Here is a 17299-nt window from a genome sequence, read left to right as displayed (position 1 = left end):
ATACTGAAATTGTTACTTTACAGAATTGCTAGACGACCAGATGCTGGGGGCAGAGGAAGCATGTTCACTGCAGACCAAGAAACCCATATAGTCAATATGGTGATTGCAAATAATCCTATACTTGGAAATAAACACTTGTGTTTGTTTTGATGTGCGTGAATAAAAACCAGTACTTGAAATTTGGATCCCTCTATGCTTACGGATCTATGACAAAAGTATGAGCTCAAACTGACATGGCCTACCTTGTGCACAGAGAAAGCAAAAGCCAGATGTGTTTTGTATTCATACCATCAGTGTGCAGTTGCCGCATTGTGTGCTTAGTAGATGATGGCTTGTGTGTACTGTTTGATACGAAAACACCATTTTTACGAAGGTGTGAAGAGTTAATCTAGCTGTGTTTGCTTTTGCAAGAGAACTACAATGTTTTGATAATTGGGTGACAGGTTTTCTTATTTCTGTGTAGAGTTTTGCAAAAATAGCCAATAGTTACAAAAATGTGCTTAAACAATCAGAAAAACTGTAATTTGTAGGAAAAAAACATGTTGACCAAGGTGGAATTGAACCCACGACCTTTGGGTTGCAGACCTGTGTCATTACAAACTGTGCCACTGGGAAAGAGAACGAGCGCCTGGAAAACAGGGTGATGAGCAGTCAGAATTAGATCGCGGTGAGAGGCAAAGAGCGCTGTTTTTTGAAGTTCCAAAATGTCGTGTAACTCAAAAAGTAGGTGGACTAGAAGCATAATTCTTGTACTGGGTGAATCAGCGGACTTTGGTGTACTTTGACTGTGATTTTCATTGCTCTTTGTACATCCGTCGCTGAGATATGATGAGAGAAGAAACGGCAGACCTCAGATATGATTGGCTGGCTGGGAAGCAGTGCAGGCCCTGATATGTAAATTTGAATGTCTCAGTCCTCAGAGGATTGGCTGCCTGGGGACCTGGCAGAAATATATAGTAATAGTATGATTAAGCATAAATACTACATTTAGCAGAAATACTGTATTAAGCACAAATCCTATAAAAAGCAAAAATACTATATTAAGCAATATAAATATCCTATAAAATCCTATAAAAAGCAAAAATACTGTACTATGATTTGGTAGAAAACTATAATTAATCAGAAATACTGTATTTGGCAGAAATACTATATTTAGCACAAATCTTATAAAATAGCAGAAATAGTATGATTCAGCACAATAGTAATAACTTAAACAGAAAAATTGGAAAAGCAAAATGAACAGCTGAAAAAATGCTGAACATGCTAAGGGTCCCTCAAATGTAATTGTGAAATGAAAAAAATCAGCAAAAAAAGTATAACAGTCACACAGTCACAAATATGGACACATATGGAAACACACAAGCACAGAGAGACACACACAGGATCAAATTCAGTCAACCAGTCTAAATATATTGAATTTAAATCATACAATAAGATGCTCCCATAAAACTCTCTCTCCCCTCCTTTCTCTCTCTCTCTGTCACACACACACACACACACACACACACACACACATACATAGGAGAGACAAAGCAAGTTTCTAGGTCAGTCAAGCAGCCTGGGAGCTGCTAAATTTGAATCCACCAATCAGAGAGGCTGTGTACTTTTCCCTTAAAACAGGTGCAGCCGTTTTACACACTCAGCACAGAGAGAGACAGGATTTCTGCAGTGTATTTCTCATAGTGAGGATTCCTCTCAAACAAATGGCCATAATTTCCTAACCGTAGGGGCTAGAACAGTCATTCTTACACCGTTTTGTTCAGAAGAGATGGGGAATCTTCAAGTGTTTACAATTTATCATTAAAATATGAATTATTAAAGATATTTGACTTGTAATGCACCATAACTGAGTAGAGGCAAGCGAAAACTGCCTTGACTTGCCCTCAAACAACGCTTTCTAACTCTAAATCTATTTGGAGTATTGATATCATTCTTTCACCGTAAGAGACAGCAGGCTTTGGTGAACAGTCATGGAAATTTTGAGGTCTGTGTGGAAATCCATCAAAAAGATATGACGAGAGAAAAAAGTGCCTCATTTCCAGAGTTTGAAATCTGAAGAAATCTGAGCGAGGGACGAATTTCCTACCCTCAAACAAGTGTAACTCATCTCAGAACGGTAATAGGTGAGAAAAAAATTCTTGAATTGTGAGCGTCAGGAGTGTCTGAAGATATACTGGGACAAGCCTCATGTTTTAACTTCGCTCGTTAAGGAGATATGACGATTCGAATATGCCTCTCATTACAGAAATCAAGCGGTGATTTTGAACAAGCTCTCCATTGACTTTCTATGGAGAGTTTTCAGACTTTGTGTTGGTCTGAGGAGATTTGCCAAAATTCTATAAATCTCACAACAATGATGGTGACATTTTCGGAAAGCCAGCAAAAATGCCTACGTTTTGATGTACAATTTGTGGAAGTTGAGTGAAAATTGAGCAAGTAGGAAGAAGTTGTTCGGACATGAAGAGAAGACTACGAAACCTACAGTGGCACACTGGAAGCCAAGTGCATAGCAACCATAACAACGCATGTATTTTGTGAAAAATCACAATTTTGCAACTCAAAACTTTAAGAGGGACAAAAGTAAAACTGTAACAGATATGAAAAAGCTGAATCATTCATGAATAGCCCAATAATTTGTGAACATTTTAAAGTTTGAATGGTTGTTCTGCGTGAAAGTAGGAAAAAGTAGTTAAGTTTCAAAAACAAGCAAGTTTTAGCAGAATTATGGAAGTTTCCCATTCATTTCAATGGGACAAATTAAAGGAAAAAGCTTAATATTTTAAAAAGTATAACAGTTAAAAATACCAAAAGTCATAGCGCACATTAGCAGAAATAGCAGAATAGTTTAAAATTTGAACGGTGAAAATCGGCTGAAAATTGTGGAAGTAGAAAAGTGCCAAAAAAAGTGCAAAAATTGGCAACTAGAATAACTAGAAAAATCTGCATTTCCTGCGAAAATGCTGTGTGGATGCCTTAACGCTGAAGCTGTCTGCTGAAAATGACCGAAAAAGATGAAAAGCTGCTAAAAATTATATGGCAGTAAAGAAACTGAAAAATTCTGCTGAAAAGAGCTGAAGAAGCAGAATTTTTGCTGAAAAGCGTGAAAAGGCAAAGATTCTGCTTAAAAGGGTAAAGAAATTTGTACTGAAAAGAGGTGAAAAAGTTTCTTCTGAAATGACCAGAAGATACTGAGACTTGTACTGATAAGAGGTGAAAGGCTGAAAATTCTGCTTAAAATAGGTGAATCAGCAGAATTTCTACTGAAAACAGGTAAAGAAGTAGAAAGTTGCACTGAAAACAGGTGAAAAAGCAGAATTTCTGCTAAAAAACAGATTTCTGCTGAAAACACCTGAAAAAGCCGGGATTGTGTTGAAAAGGGTGACGAAACTCACAATTCTGCTGAAACGGGTGAAGAAGAAGAGGTGTTGTGGTCTTGAGAAGAGTTAAATAAGTTGAACTGATATGTTTGGGTACAAATACTATGATTTGGCAATAATACTGCGTTTTAGCACAACTACTGAGATTTGATTAAAATATTATGACTTTGTACAAATACAATGTTTTGGCACAAATACCATGATTTAGTTCGAATGCTATGATTTGAAACAAATACTATGATTTGGCAGAAATACTATGATTTATTAGAAATACTATAATTTACCAGAAATACTATGTTTCTGCAAAAACACTCTGATTTTGAAAATTACTATGCCTTAGTAATAATACTATAACATAACAGATATACTGTGATTATGCAGACATTCTGTTTTTACACAAATACTATAATATGGCACAAGTACTATGTTTCAGTACAAATACTATGATTTGGCAGGAATAGTATGATTTAGCAGAAATACTATGATTGGGTACAAATACTACGAATTGGCAGAAATACTGTGACTTAGTAGCAATACTATAACATAACAGATATACTGTGATTATGCAGACATTCTGTTTTTACACAAATACTATAATATGGCAGAAATACTATGTTTTAGTACAAATACTATGATTTGCTTTAAATACTACGATTTGGCACATATACTACAGGGAGTGCAGAATTATTAGGCAAGTTTTATTTTGGAGGAATAATTTTATTATTGAACAACAACCATGTTCTTAATGAACCCAAAAACTCATTAATATCAAAGCTGAATGTTTTTGGAAGTAGTTTTTAGTTTGTTTTTAGTTTTAGCTATTTTAGGGGATATCTGTGTGTCCAGGTGACTATTACTGTGCATAATTATTAGGCAACTTAACAAAAACAAATATATACCCATTTCAATTATTTATTTTTACCAGTGAAACCAATATAACATCTCCACATTCACAAATATACATTTCTGACATTCAAAACAAAACAAAAACAAATCAGCGACCAATATAGCCACCTTTCTTTGCAAGGACACTCAAAAGCCTACCATCCATGGATTCTGTCAGTGTTTTGATCTGTTCACCATCAACATTGCGTGCAGCAGCAACCACAGCCTCCCAGACACTGTTCAGAGAGGTGTACTGTTTTCCCTCCTTGTAAATCTCACATTTGATGATGGACCACAGGTTCTCAATGGGGTTCAGATCAGGTGAACAAGGAGGCCATGTCATTAGTTTTTCTTCTTTATACCCTTTCTTGCCAGCCACGCTGTGGAGTACTTGGACGCGTGTGATGGAGCATTGTCCTGCATGAAAATCATGTTTTTCTTGAAGGATGCAGACTTCTTCCTGTACCACTGCTTGAAGAAGGTGTCTTCCAGAAACTGGCAGTAGGACTGGGAGTTCAGCTTGACTCCATCCTCAACCCGAAAAGGCCCCACAAGCTCATCTTTGATGATACCAGCCCAAACCAGTACTCCACCTCCACCTTGCTGGCGTCTGAGTCGGACTGGAGCTCTCTGCCCTTACCAATCCAGCCACGGGCCCATCCATCTGGCCCATCAAGACTCACTCTCATTTCATCAGTCCATAAAACCTTAGAAAAATCAGTCTTGAGATATTTCTTGGCCCAGTCTTGACGTTTCAGCTTGTGTGTCTTGTTCAGTGGTGGTGGTCGTCTTTCAGCCTTTCTTACCTTGGCCATGTCTCTGAGTATTGCACACCTTGTGCTTTTGGGCACTCCAGTGATGTTGCAGCTCTGAAATATGGCCAAACTGGTGGCAAGTGGCATCTTGGCAGCTGCACGCTTGACTTTTCTCAGTTCATGGGCAGTTATTTTGCGCCTTGGTTTTTCCACACGCTTCTTGCGACCCTGTTGACTATTTTGAATGAAACGCTTGATTGTTCGATGATCACGCTTCAGAAGCTTTGCAATTTTAAGACTGCTGCATCCCTCTGCAAGATATCTCACTATTTTTGACTTTTCTGAGCCTGTCAAGTCCTTCTTTTGACCCATTTTGCCAAAGGAAAGGAAGTTGCCTAATAATTATGCACACCTGATATAGGGTGTTGATGTCATTAGACCACACCCTTCTCATTACAGAGATGCACATCACCTAATATGCTTAATTGGTAGTAGGCTTTCGAGCCTATACAGCTTGGAGTGAGACAACATGCATGAAGAGGATGATGTGGACAAAATACTCATTTGCCTAATAATTCTGCACTCCTGTATATTCAGCACATATAATTTAACATATGATTTAGAAGAAATACTATGACTCCATACAAATCGATGCTTTGGCACAAATACTATGATTTGCTATAAATACTATGATTTGGCACATATACTATGATTTGCTATAAATACTATGATTTGGCACATATACTATATTCAGCAGATATACTATAACATAACAGAAAGTCTACGACTTAGAAGTAATACTATAACATAACAGATATACTGTGATTATGCAGACATTCTGTTTTTACACAAATACTATAATATGGCAGAAATACTATGATTCGGCACAAGTACTATGATTTAGTACAAATACTATGATTGGGCAGAAATACTATGTTTCAGTACAAATACTATGATTTGGCAGGAATAGTATGATTTAGCAGAAATACTATGATTGGGTACAAATACTACAAAATACTACAAATACCTGAAAACAGGTGAAGAAGCACAAATTTTGCTGAAAAGTGGTGAAAAGAAATTTTGCCATGAGCAGGATTTGAACCTGGCCCTCCTGGTCTCAAGGAAGCTACTCATCTCACTGAGCCAAACTCATTCTCTCAAAGAAGAGGTGGATAGACTGACAATTCTGCTGAAATCAGCAGAAGCTGCTGAGAATTGTGCTGATAAGAGGCGAAAAGGATGAAAATTTTGCAGAAAAGAGGTGAATCAGCAGAATTTCTGCAGAAAAGAGGCAAAGAAGCAGAACGTTGTGCTGAAAAGAGGTGAATCAGCAGAGTTTCTGCTGAAAAGAGTTTTTTTTCTGAAAACAGCCCAAAAAGCTGGAATTTGTGCTGAAAAGGGGTGAAAAAAATGAAAATTTTGCTGAAAAGGGTGAAGAAGCTAAAGTATACCAAATCAAAGTATTTGTGCCAAAACATAGTATTTCTGCCATATTGTGGTATTTGTGCCACAAAAGTTACTACATTACAACATGAATACGGATTAAAGATGAAAGAAACTGGCAACAAATTCCTCCACTACAAACCAGTCTGATACCACTTCTTTGCAGTGTTCACGTTTACTAAGGCACTACCCAAAAGGCGCCACAAGAGGGCACTCCAACACAAGAGATGACCTATGTACACTGATGCACTTAGTAACAGTCAGCCTCCTACTTAGCCACTACGTAATACAGCGATATTACAGTGTACAAATTCACATAAATTTGTAGGGGAACAAACAAAGCAGGAACAAGCCTAAAACAATAAAATAACTGGGCTGCCATAGCTATTGCTAACTAGCACATACGCTAAAGGTAACTAAAACCAATACACACAAGTAGCAGGGTAAACATCTTAAGCATGGAACATTAACTCACGTTTATGTGACACACACCATCCCCAACAAATACAGGATGGGCTATTTGCTCCCCTTCCCAGCAGCTCTCTCCTCAATCGTTAGCCCAGGAACGAAGGAAGACCATCTAGCTCAGAAGTCCCATGAATTCCCTCACTGCTCAGAGGCTGCTGGGTAATGTAGCTCACAATAACACAGGTTTTTCTACAAGCACAAATACTATAACATAGCAGAAGTACTGTGATTTTGTTGAAATACTATGCTTTAGGACAAATAGTATGATTTGGCAGAAATACTATGTTTTAGGACATATAGCTACTATGATTTGGCTCAAATACTATGATATAGCAGCAATACTATGTTTTGGCACAAATACTATAATTGAGTGCAAGTACTTTAAGATAACAGAAATACTATGATATAGCCGTAATACTATGATTTGGCAGAACATAACAGAAATTCTACGACTTAGTAGTAATACTATAACATAACAGAAATATTAACTGGGCACAAATACTATAATTTTGCACAAGTACCATGTTTTGGCAAAATCCCATAATTTGGCACAAATACTATGATTTGGCAGACACTATGATTTAGCAGAGATAATATGATTTGGCAGAAATACTAAACTTTGGCACAAATACTATAATTGAGTACTTTAAGATGAGAGAAATACTATGATTTAGCAGAAATACTATGTTTCAGTACAAATACTATGACAAAGCAGAAATACTACGACTTAGAAGTAATACTATAACAAAAGGGATTCCTCAAAATACTATGAAATTGCAGTAATTCTATGATTTGGCAGAAATACTGTACTTTGTACAAATACAATGCTTTGGTACAAATACTATATTTTGATTTGAATACTATGATTTGGCACGAGTAGTATGATTTAGTACAAATACTACTGATTGGCAGAAATACTGTGACTTAGTAGTAATACTATAACATAACAGATATACGGTGATGTTGAAGACATAGTATGTTTTGCACATATGCTACGATTTCGCTCAAATACTGTGAAATTGCAGTAATACTATGGTTTTGAAGGAATACTATGATTTGGTAGAAATACTATGCCTTAGTAGTAATACTATAACATAACAGATATACTATGATTTTGCAGACAGTCTATGTTTTTGCACAACTAGCACAATGTGGCAGAAATACTATGATTTGGCACAAGTACTATGATTTAGTAGAAATACTCTTATTGGCACAAATACTATGTTTCAGTACAAATACTATGATGTGGCAATAATACTGCGTTTTAGCACAACTACTGAGATTTGATTGAAATACTATGATTTAGAAGAAATACTATGACTTCGTACAAAATACTACTATGTTTTGGTTCGAATACTATGATTTGCAAAAATATTATGATTTGGCACAAGTACCATGATTTAGTACAAATACTACGAATTGGCAGAAATACTGTGACTTACTAGTAATACTTTAACATAACAGATATACTGTGATTTAGCAGACATAGTATGTTTTGCACATATACTACGATTTTGCTCAAATACTATGAAATTGCAGTAATAATATGATTTTGAAGGAATACCATGATTAGGTAGAAATACTGTCTTAGTAGTAATACTATGACATAACAGATATACTGTGATTTAGCAGACATAGTATGTTTTTGCACAGATACTACGATTTCACTCAAATACTATGAAATTGCAGTAATACTATGATTTTGAAGGAATACTTTGATTTGGTAGAAATACTATGCCTTAGTAGTAATACTATAACATAACAGATATACTATGATTTTGCAGACATAGTATGTTTTTTGCACAAATACTACAATTTGGCAAGAAATACTATGTTTGGGCACAAATACTATGATTTGCTATAAATACTATGATTTGGCACATATACTATAATCAGCAGATATACTATAACATAACAGAAATTCTGCGACTTAGTAGTAATACTATAACATAACAGATATACTGTGATTTTGCAGACATAGTATGTTTTTGCACAAATACTACAATTTGGCAAGAAATACTATGTTTGGGCACAAATACTATGATTTGCTATAAATACTATGATTTGGCACATATACTATAATCAGCAGATATACTATAACATAACAGAAATTCTACGACTTAGTAGTAATACTATAACATAACAGAAATTTTAATTGGGCAGAAATAACATGATTTGGCACAAATACCATGATTTGGCAAAAAATACCATGATTTGGCGCAAATACAATGACATGGCAGAAATACTATGATTGGGTACAAATACTATGATTTGGCACAAATACTATGATTTAGCAGAAATAGTATGTTTTAACATAAATAATATCTTTTGACAGAAATTTCTGCTAAAAGGTACTATTTCTACTTTTAGCAGAAATACTGTAATTTTGCATAAATACTATGATTTGGGATAAATACTATGATTTCCCAGAATTACTATGATTGAGCAGAAGTACTAAGATGTAGTAGAAGTACTTTGATTTAGCAGAAATACTATTATGGAGGAGTAATACTTTAACATGGGAGAAATACTGATACACACACACATACACAGAGCGCAAAGGGAACAGTGGCTGTTAAGAGTCTGGGCTTGGTATATCTAGGTCAGCTAAATTAGCTGCACCTGCTCTAATCAGCCCTTACACACACAGACACAGAGAGAGCTCTGAGTTTTCTTTAGTGTATTTCTCACATTCAGGATTCCCCCGAACAAATGGCCATAATTTCCTAACCGTAGGGGCTAGAACGCTCATTCTGACACCGTTTTGTTCAGAAGAGATGGGGAAATCTCCAGGTCTTCATAATTCAGAGATAAAATATAAATTATTAAAGCTATATGACTTGTAACACACTGCAACTGAGAAGAGGCGAAGCAAAACTGCCTTGACTTGCCCTCAAACAACGTTGTGTAACTCTAGATCTCTATGGAGCATCAAAATCATTCTTTCACCGTGAAAAACAGCAGGCTTTGGTGAACAGTCATGGAAATTTTCAGGGCTCTGTTGAAATCCATCAAAAAGATATGACGAGAGAAAAAGTGCCTCATTTCCAGACTTTGAAATCTGAAGAGATCTGAGCGAGAGACAAATTTCCTATCCTCAAACAAATGTAATTCATGGCCAAACGGTAATAGGTGAGGAAAATACTCTTGAATTGTGAGCATCAGGAGAGTCTGAAGATATATTGGCACAAGCGTCATGTCTCAACTTTGTTTCGTTAAGGAGATATGACGATTTGAAAATGCCTCTCATTAGAAAAATTCAGCGGTGATTTTGAACAAGCTCTCCATTGACTTTCTATGGAGAGTTGTCAGACCTTGTGTTGCTCTGAGGAAATTTGCAAAAAAATCTGTAAATCCCACAACAATGATAGTGACATTTTCTGAACGCCAGCAAAAATACCTACGTTTTGATGTATAATTTGTGGGGTTGAGTGGAAATTGAGCGAGTAGCAAGAAGTTGTTCAGACATGAAGAGAAAATTCGAACAGACCAGCCCTCACTCTGAGTTAATTGCATAGCAACCATAGCAACGCATGTATTTTCTGAAAAATCACAATTTTGCAACTGAAAACTTAAAGAGGCATAAAATTAAAACGGTAGAAGATCTGAAACAGCTGAATCAGACAGGAATAGCCCAATAATCTGAGAACATTTTAAAGTTTGAATGGAGTTTCTAGGTGAAAGTATAAGGAAGTAGTTAAGTTTCAAAAACAAGCAATTTTTAGCAGAATTGTGGAAGTTTCCCATTCATTTCAATGGGACAAATTAAAGGAAAAAGTGTAATATTTTAAAAAGTATAATAGTAATAAACACCAAAAGTCATAGCACCCATAAGCAGAAAGAGCAGAACAGTATAGAGTTTGAACGGAGAAAATCGGCTGAAAACTGAGGGAGTAGATAAAGTCCAAAAAACGTACGGAAGCAACTTGAAAAAGAAAAATAAAGAATAAAGAGAAACAGGAACTCAATAGTGTGGAAGCCCTTTGAGGGCATCCACACAACTAGAAAAATTTGCATTTCCTGCGAAAATGCAGTGTGGATGCTGTAAAGCTGAAGCTGTCAGCTGAAACTAGCTGAAAAAGCTGAAAAGTTGCAGAAATTGTAAAACCTTTGCAAAAAATTGTAATAACTTTGCAGAAGCATAAGAACTTAGCAAAAATGTAATTACATAGCAGAACTGCAATAACGTAAAGAAAACATAATACTTGGCAGAAATACAATAACATAGCAGAACTTAGCAGCAGAAATTAGAATAAATATTGTAACTTAGCAGAAACAAGATAACTTTTCAGAAATACAGGATTTTAGCAACCATGGTACAAGATTACATAGATGCTTTATTTAAACAAAAATACCTAAACATTGCACAAATACTGTGATTTAGGACAAATACTACAACATAGCAGAAATGCTGTAATTCAGCAAATATACTATGCTATGACACAAATAGAAAGAATATGCTCAAATACTATGATTTTGCTCAAATAATATGATTAAGCAATAATACTAAGATTTAGCAGAAATACTGTATTTAGCACAAATACCAAAAAGTAGCAGAAATACTATAATTTAGCATAATAGTAATAACTTGCACAATTACAAATATGGACATGGTAAATGGCCTGTATTTATATAGCGCTTTTATGGTCCCTAAGGACCCCAAAGCGCTTTACATATCCAGTCATTCACCCATTCACACACTGGTGATGGCAAGCTACGTTGTAGCCACAGCCACCCTGGGGCGCACTGACAGAGGCGAGGCTGCTGGACACTGGCGCCACCGGCCCTCTGACCACCACCAGTAGGCACACAATAAGATACACCCATAAAAAGGCTCTCTCTCTCTCTCTCTCTCTGTCATACACACACACACACAGCAGAAATGCTATGACTTAGCACAATAGTAATAACTGAAATAGAAAAATTGGAAAAGCAAAATGAACAGCTGAAAAAATGCTGAACATTCTAAGGCTCCCTCAAATGTAATTGTTGAATGAAAAAAAAATCAGCAAAAAAAAAAAAAGTATAACAGTCACACAATCAAAAATATGGACACATATGGAAACACACAAGCACAGAGAGACACAGCATCAAATTCAGTCAACCAGTCTAAATATATTGAATTTAAATCATACAATAAGATGCTCCCATAAAAATGCTCTCTCGCCTCTCTTCTCTCTCTCTCTGTCACACACACACACACACACACACACACACACTAGCAGCAGCAGCAGCCAAATAGCCTGGGAGCTGCTGAATTTGAATCCACCAATCAGAGAGGCTGTATACTTTTTCCCGCCAAAACAGGTGCACCTGTTTTTACACACACGCAGCACAGAGACAGGATTTGTGCTGTCTATTTTTCATAGTGAGGATTCCCCTCAAACAAATGGCTATAATTTCCTAACCGTAGGGGCTAGAACAGTCATTCTTACACCGTTTTGTTCAGAAGAGATGGGGGATCTTAAAGTGTTGACAATTTATCATTAAAATCTGAATTATTGAAGATATTTGACTTCTAATGCACCATAACTGAGTAGAGGCAAAGCGAAAACTGCCTTGACTTGCCCTCAAACAATGCTTTCTAACTCTAAATCTATTTGGAGTATCGATATCATTCTTTCACCGTAAGAGACAGCAGGATTTGGTGAACAGTCATGGAAATTTTCAGGTCTCTGTGGAAATCCATCAAAAAGATATGACGAGAGAAAAAGTGGTTCATTTCCAGAGTTTGAAATCTGAAGAAATCTGAGCGAGAGATGAATTTCCTACCCTCAAACAAACCCAATTCATGGCCAAATGGTAATAGGTGAGAAAGAAATTCTTGAATTGTGAGCATCAGGAGTGTCTGAAGATATATTGGCACAAGCCTCATGTCTTAAATTTGCTGCGTTGAGATATGACGATTTGAAAATGCCTCTCATTAGAGAAATCCAGTGGAGATTTTGAACAAGCTCTCCATTGACTTTCTATGCAGTTTTCAGACTTTGTGTTGGTGTGAGGAGATTTGCCAAAATTCTATTATACAGAAACTGTAATCAGCACATATACTGTAACATTTTAGAAATTTCTCCACTTAGTAGTAATACTATAACATAACACAAATGTTATGATGAGTTGAGCGGCTGGTACTCTGGTGCAGTCAGCACAATCTGGAGCTGAACACTCTTAAAACTGTAGAGATGACAGTGGACTTCAGGAGACATCCCTCAACTCTGCCCCCTCATCATATCAGACAGCCCTGTGTCGACTGTGGAGATCTTGAAGTTGCTGGGTACCACCATCTCCCAGGACCTGAAGTGGGAGACCAACATCAACTCCATCCTCAAAAAGACCCAGCAGAGGATGTACTTCCTGAGACAACTGGGGAAGTACAGTCTTCCACAGGAGCTGCTGATCCAGCTCTACACTGCAGTCATTGAGTCTGTCCTGTGCTCCTCCATCACAGTCTGGTATGGTGCAGCCACTAAACAGGACAGGTGCAGACTGCAGCGGACTGTACGGGCAGCAGAAAGGATCATCGGCGCCCCCTGCCCTCCATCCAGGATCTGTACCTCTCAGGAAACGGGCAGGAAAATCATCACAGACCCCTCACACCCTGGACACAGACTTTTTGATCTGCTGCCCTCTGGCAGACGGTACAGAAGCCTGCAGACCAGGACCACCCGACACAGGAACAGTTTCTTTCCCTCACCATCTCCCTTCTAAACAGTTGAACTGTCACACTGCTCCCACTGCCAGACTGCAACTGCACCTTATGTACATTCTGTAGTATTCATTCCACCTCATTTCATTTCTGTATTTTATGTATATACGTTTAGATTAGTTATTTATAGTTGGTTTACACAGCTTTGTGTATGTATGTGTATGCATGTGTAATGTATATATAGATACGTGTGTGTGTGTGTGTGTGTGTGTGTGTGTGTGTGTGTGTGTGTGTGTGTGTGTGTGTGTGTGTGTGAGATTTACATTGCTGTGCTCGAGAGCCACCATCTACCGGAACCAAATTCCTTGTATTTGTATGCACATATACTTGGCCAATAAACATGATTCTGATGACTGGGCACAAAACCATGATTTAGCAGAAATACTATGATTGAGCAGAAGTACTAAGATGTAGTAAAAGTACTTTGATTTAAGAGAAATCCAATTATGGAGGAGTAATACTTTAAAATGGGAGAAATATTGATACACACACACATTCACAGAGCCTAAAGGGAAGAGTATTTGTGCCATGGAGTGTTAAGAAGAATGTGAGGTCCATATTAGAAAAGCTGGTAAAAGTTTTGAGAATTGTAATAAATGATGAATATGAATTAGTGGTCTGTGATAGTGTATTAATTTGTAGGGCAAAAACGTGTTGTCCGAGGTGGAGTTGAACCTGCGACCTTTGTGTTGTAGAGCTGTGTCATTACCAGCTGCGCCACTGGGAAAGACAGTGAGCCCTTGGGGAACAGGGTGATGAGCAGTCAGAATTAGATCGCGGTGAGAGGCAAAGAGCGCCGTTTTTTGGAGTTATAAAACGTCATGTAACTCAAAAACTAGGTGGACTAGGAGCATAATTCTTGTACTGGGTGAATCAGCGGACTTTGGTGTACTTTGACTGCGATTTTCATTACTCTTTGTACATCCGTCGCTGAGATATGACGAGAGAAGAAACTGCAGACCTCAGATATGATTGGCTGGCTGGGAAGCTGGCAGAAATATATAGTAATAGTGTGATTAAGCATAAATACTACATTTAGCAGAAATACTGTATTAAGCACAAATCCTATAAAAAGCAGAAATACTATATAAAGCACAAATCCTATAAAAAGCAGAAATACTATATTAAGCAATATAAAATCCTATAAAATGGTATAAAAAGCAAAAATACTGTAATATGATTTGGTAGAAAACTATAATTAATCAGAAATACTATACTGGGTAGAAATACTATATTTAGCACAAATCTTATAAAATAGCAGAAATAGTATGATTCAGCACAATAGTAATAACTTAAACAAAAACTGGAAAAGCAAAATGGACAGCTGAAAAATGCTGAACATGCTAAGGGTCCTTCAAATGTACTTGTTAAATGAAAAAAACTGAGCAAAAAAAAAAAACAGTCACAAATAATCAGAAATATGGAAACATATGGAAACACACATGCACAGAGAGACACACACAGGATCAAATTCAGTCAACCAGTCTAAATATATTGAATTTAAATCATACAATAAGATGCTCCCATAAAACTCTGTCTCGCCTCTCTTTCTCTCTCTCTGTCACACACACACACACACACACACACACACACACACACACACACACACACACACACACACACACACACACAGGAGAGAGAAGTAAGTTTCTAGCTCAGTCAAGCAGCCTGGGAGCTGCTGAATTTAAATCCACCAATCAGAGAGGCTGTGCACTTTTTCCCGCCAAAACAGGTGCATGCAGCACAGAGAGACACAGGATTTTTGCAGTCTATTTCTCATAATGACGACTCCCCTCAAACAAATGACCATAATTTCCTAACTATAGGGGCTAGAACGGTCATTCTTACACCGTTTTGTTCAGAAGAGATGGGGAATCTTAAAGTGTTGACAATGTATCATTAAAATATGAATTATTAAAGATATTTGACTTCTAATGCACCATAACTGAGTAGAGCAAAGCAAAAACTGCCTTGACTTGCCCTCAAACAACGCTTTCTAACTCTAAATCTATTTGGAGTATTGATATCATTCTTTCACCGTAAGAGACAGCAGGCTTTGGTGAACAATCATGGAAATTTTCAGGTCTCTGTGGAAATCCAACAAAAAGTTATGACGAGAGAAAAAAGTGGTTCATTTCCAGAGTTTGAAATCTGAAGAAATCTGAGCGAAGGACAATTTCCTACGCTCAAACAAGTGTAACTCATCTCAGAACGGTAATAGGTGAGAAAAAAAAATTCTTGAATTGTGAGCGTCAGGAGTGTCTGAAGATATACTGGGACAAGCCTCATGTTTTAACTTCGCTTCGTTAAGGAGATATGACGATTCGAATATGCCTCTCATTACAGAAATCAAGCGGTGATTTTGAACAAACTCTCCATTGACTTTCTATGGAGAGTTTTCAGACTTTGTGTTGCTCTGAGGAGATTTGCCAAAATTCTATAAGTCTCACAACAATGATGGTGACATTTTCGGAAAGCCAGCAAAAATACCTACGTTTTGATGTATAATTTGTGGAAGTTGAGTGAAAATTGAGCAAGTAGCAAGAAGTTGTTCGGACATGAAGAGAAGACTGCGAAACCTACAGTGGCACACTGGAAGCCAAGTGCATAGCAACCATAACAACGCATGTATTTTGTGAAAATCACAATTTTCCAACTCAAAACTTTAAGAGGCATAAAAATAAAACGGTAAAAGATTTGAAAAATCTGATTTATTCCTGAATAGCCCAGTAATTTGAGAACATTTTAAAGTTTGAATGGTTGTTCTACGTGAAAGTAGGAAAAAGTAGTTAAGTTTCAAAAACAAGCAAAATTTAGCAGAATTGCAGAAGTTTCCCATTCATTTCAATGGGACAAATTAAAGGAAAAAAAGTAGAATATTTTAAAAAGTATAACAGTAATAAACACCAAAAGATATAGCGATCATTAGCAGAAATAGCAGAATAGTTTAAAATTTGAACGGTGAAAATCGGCTGAAAATTGTGGAAGTAGTTAAGTGCCAAAAAAAAGTGAAAAAGTGGCAACTAGAATAATAATAATAAAGTATAAAGAATAAAGAGAAACAGGAACTCAATAGTGTGGATGCTTAAAGCATCCACACAATAAAGTAGGATAAAGAATAAAGAGAAACAGGAAAACAATAGTGTGGATGCATAAGGCATCCACACAATAAAGAATAAAGAGAAACAGGAACTCAATAGTGTGGATGCATAAAGCATCCACACAATAATAAAGTATAAAGAATAAAGAGAAACAGGAACTCAATAGTGTGGATGCATAAAGCATCCACACAATAACTAGAAAGCGAAAATTTCAGAAGAAATTTTATGTGTGCCTATGCCGCTGCTATTCAGTGTAGTTTGCCATTCATACAGCTACAGAGAGCAAAACTCAGAAAAGCACCCATTCTCCACCATGAACTATGGTAAAAACAAACACCGCTCACGCTTCACAGATAACAGCTTACAGTTTTGTGTAAAGATGAAGTTACTTCGTACAGCGCCGATTTGCAGACGCTGTGCACACAGGTTCATGAGCAGAAGTCCCATTGTACCACGGCAGATCCGACAATGTTTGCATGAACACGCTTTGAAGCATTACGTTATGGACCACTTTTCACACATGGTTGATGTACCCAAACAGCCGGCTGTAGCTTTTCAACTCAC

Source organism: Oreochromis aureus, unplaced genomic scaffold, assembly GCF_013358895.1.
Source record: "Oreochromis aureus strain Israel breed Guangdong unplaced genomic scaffold, ZZ_aureus HiC_scaffold_259, whole genome shotgun sequence".
Taxonomy (NCBI): Eukaryota; Metazoa; Chordata; class Actinopteri; order Cichliformes; family Cichlidae; genus Oreochromis; species Oreochromis aureus.
The sequence above is the reverse complement of the archived record's forward strand: the minus strand, read 5'-3'. Positions refer to the sequence as shown.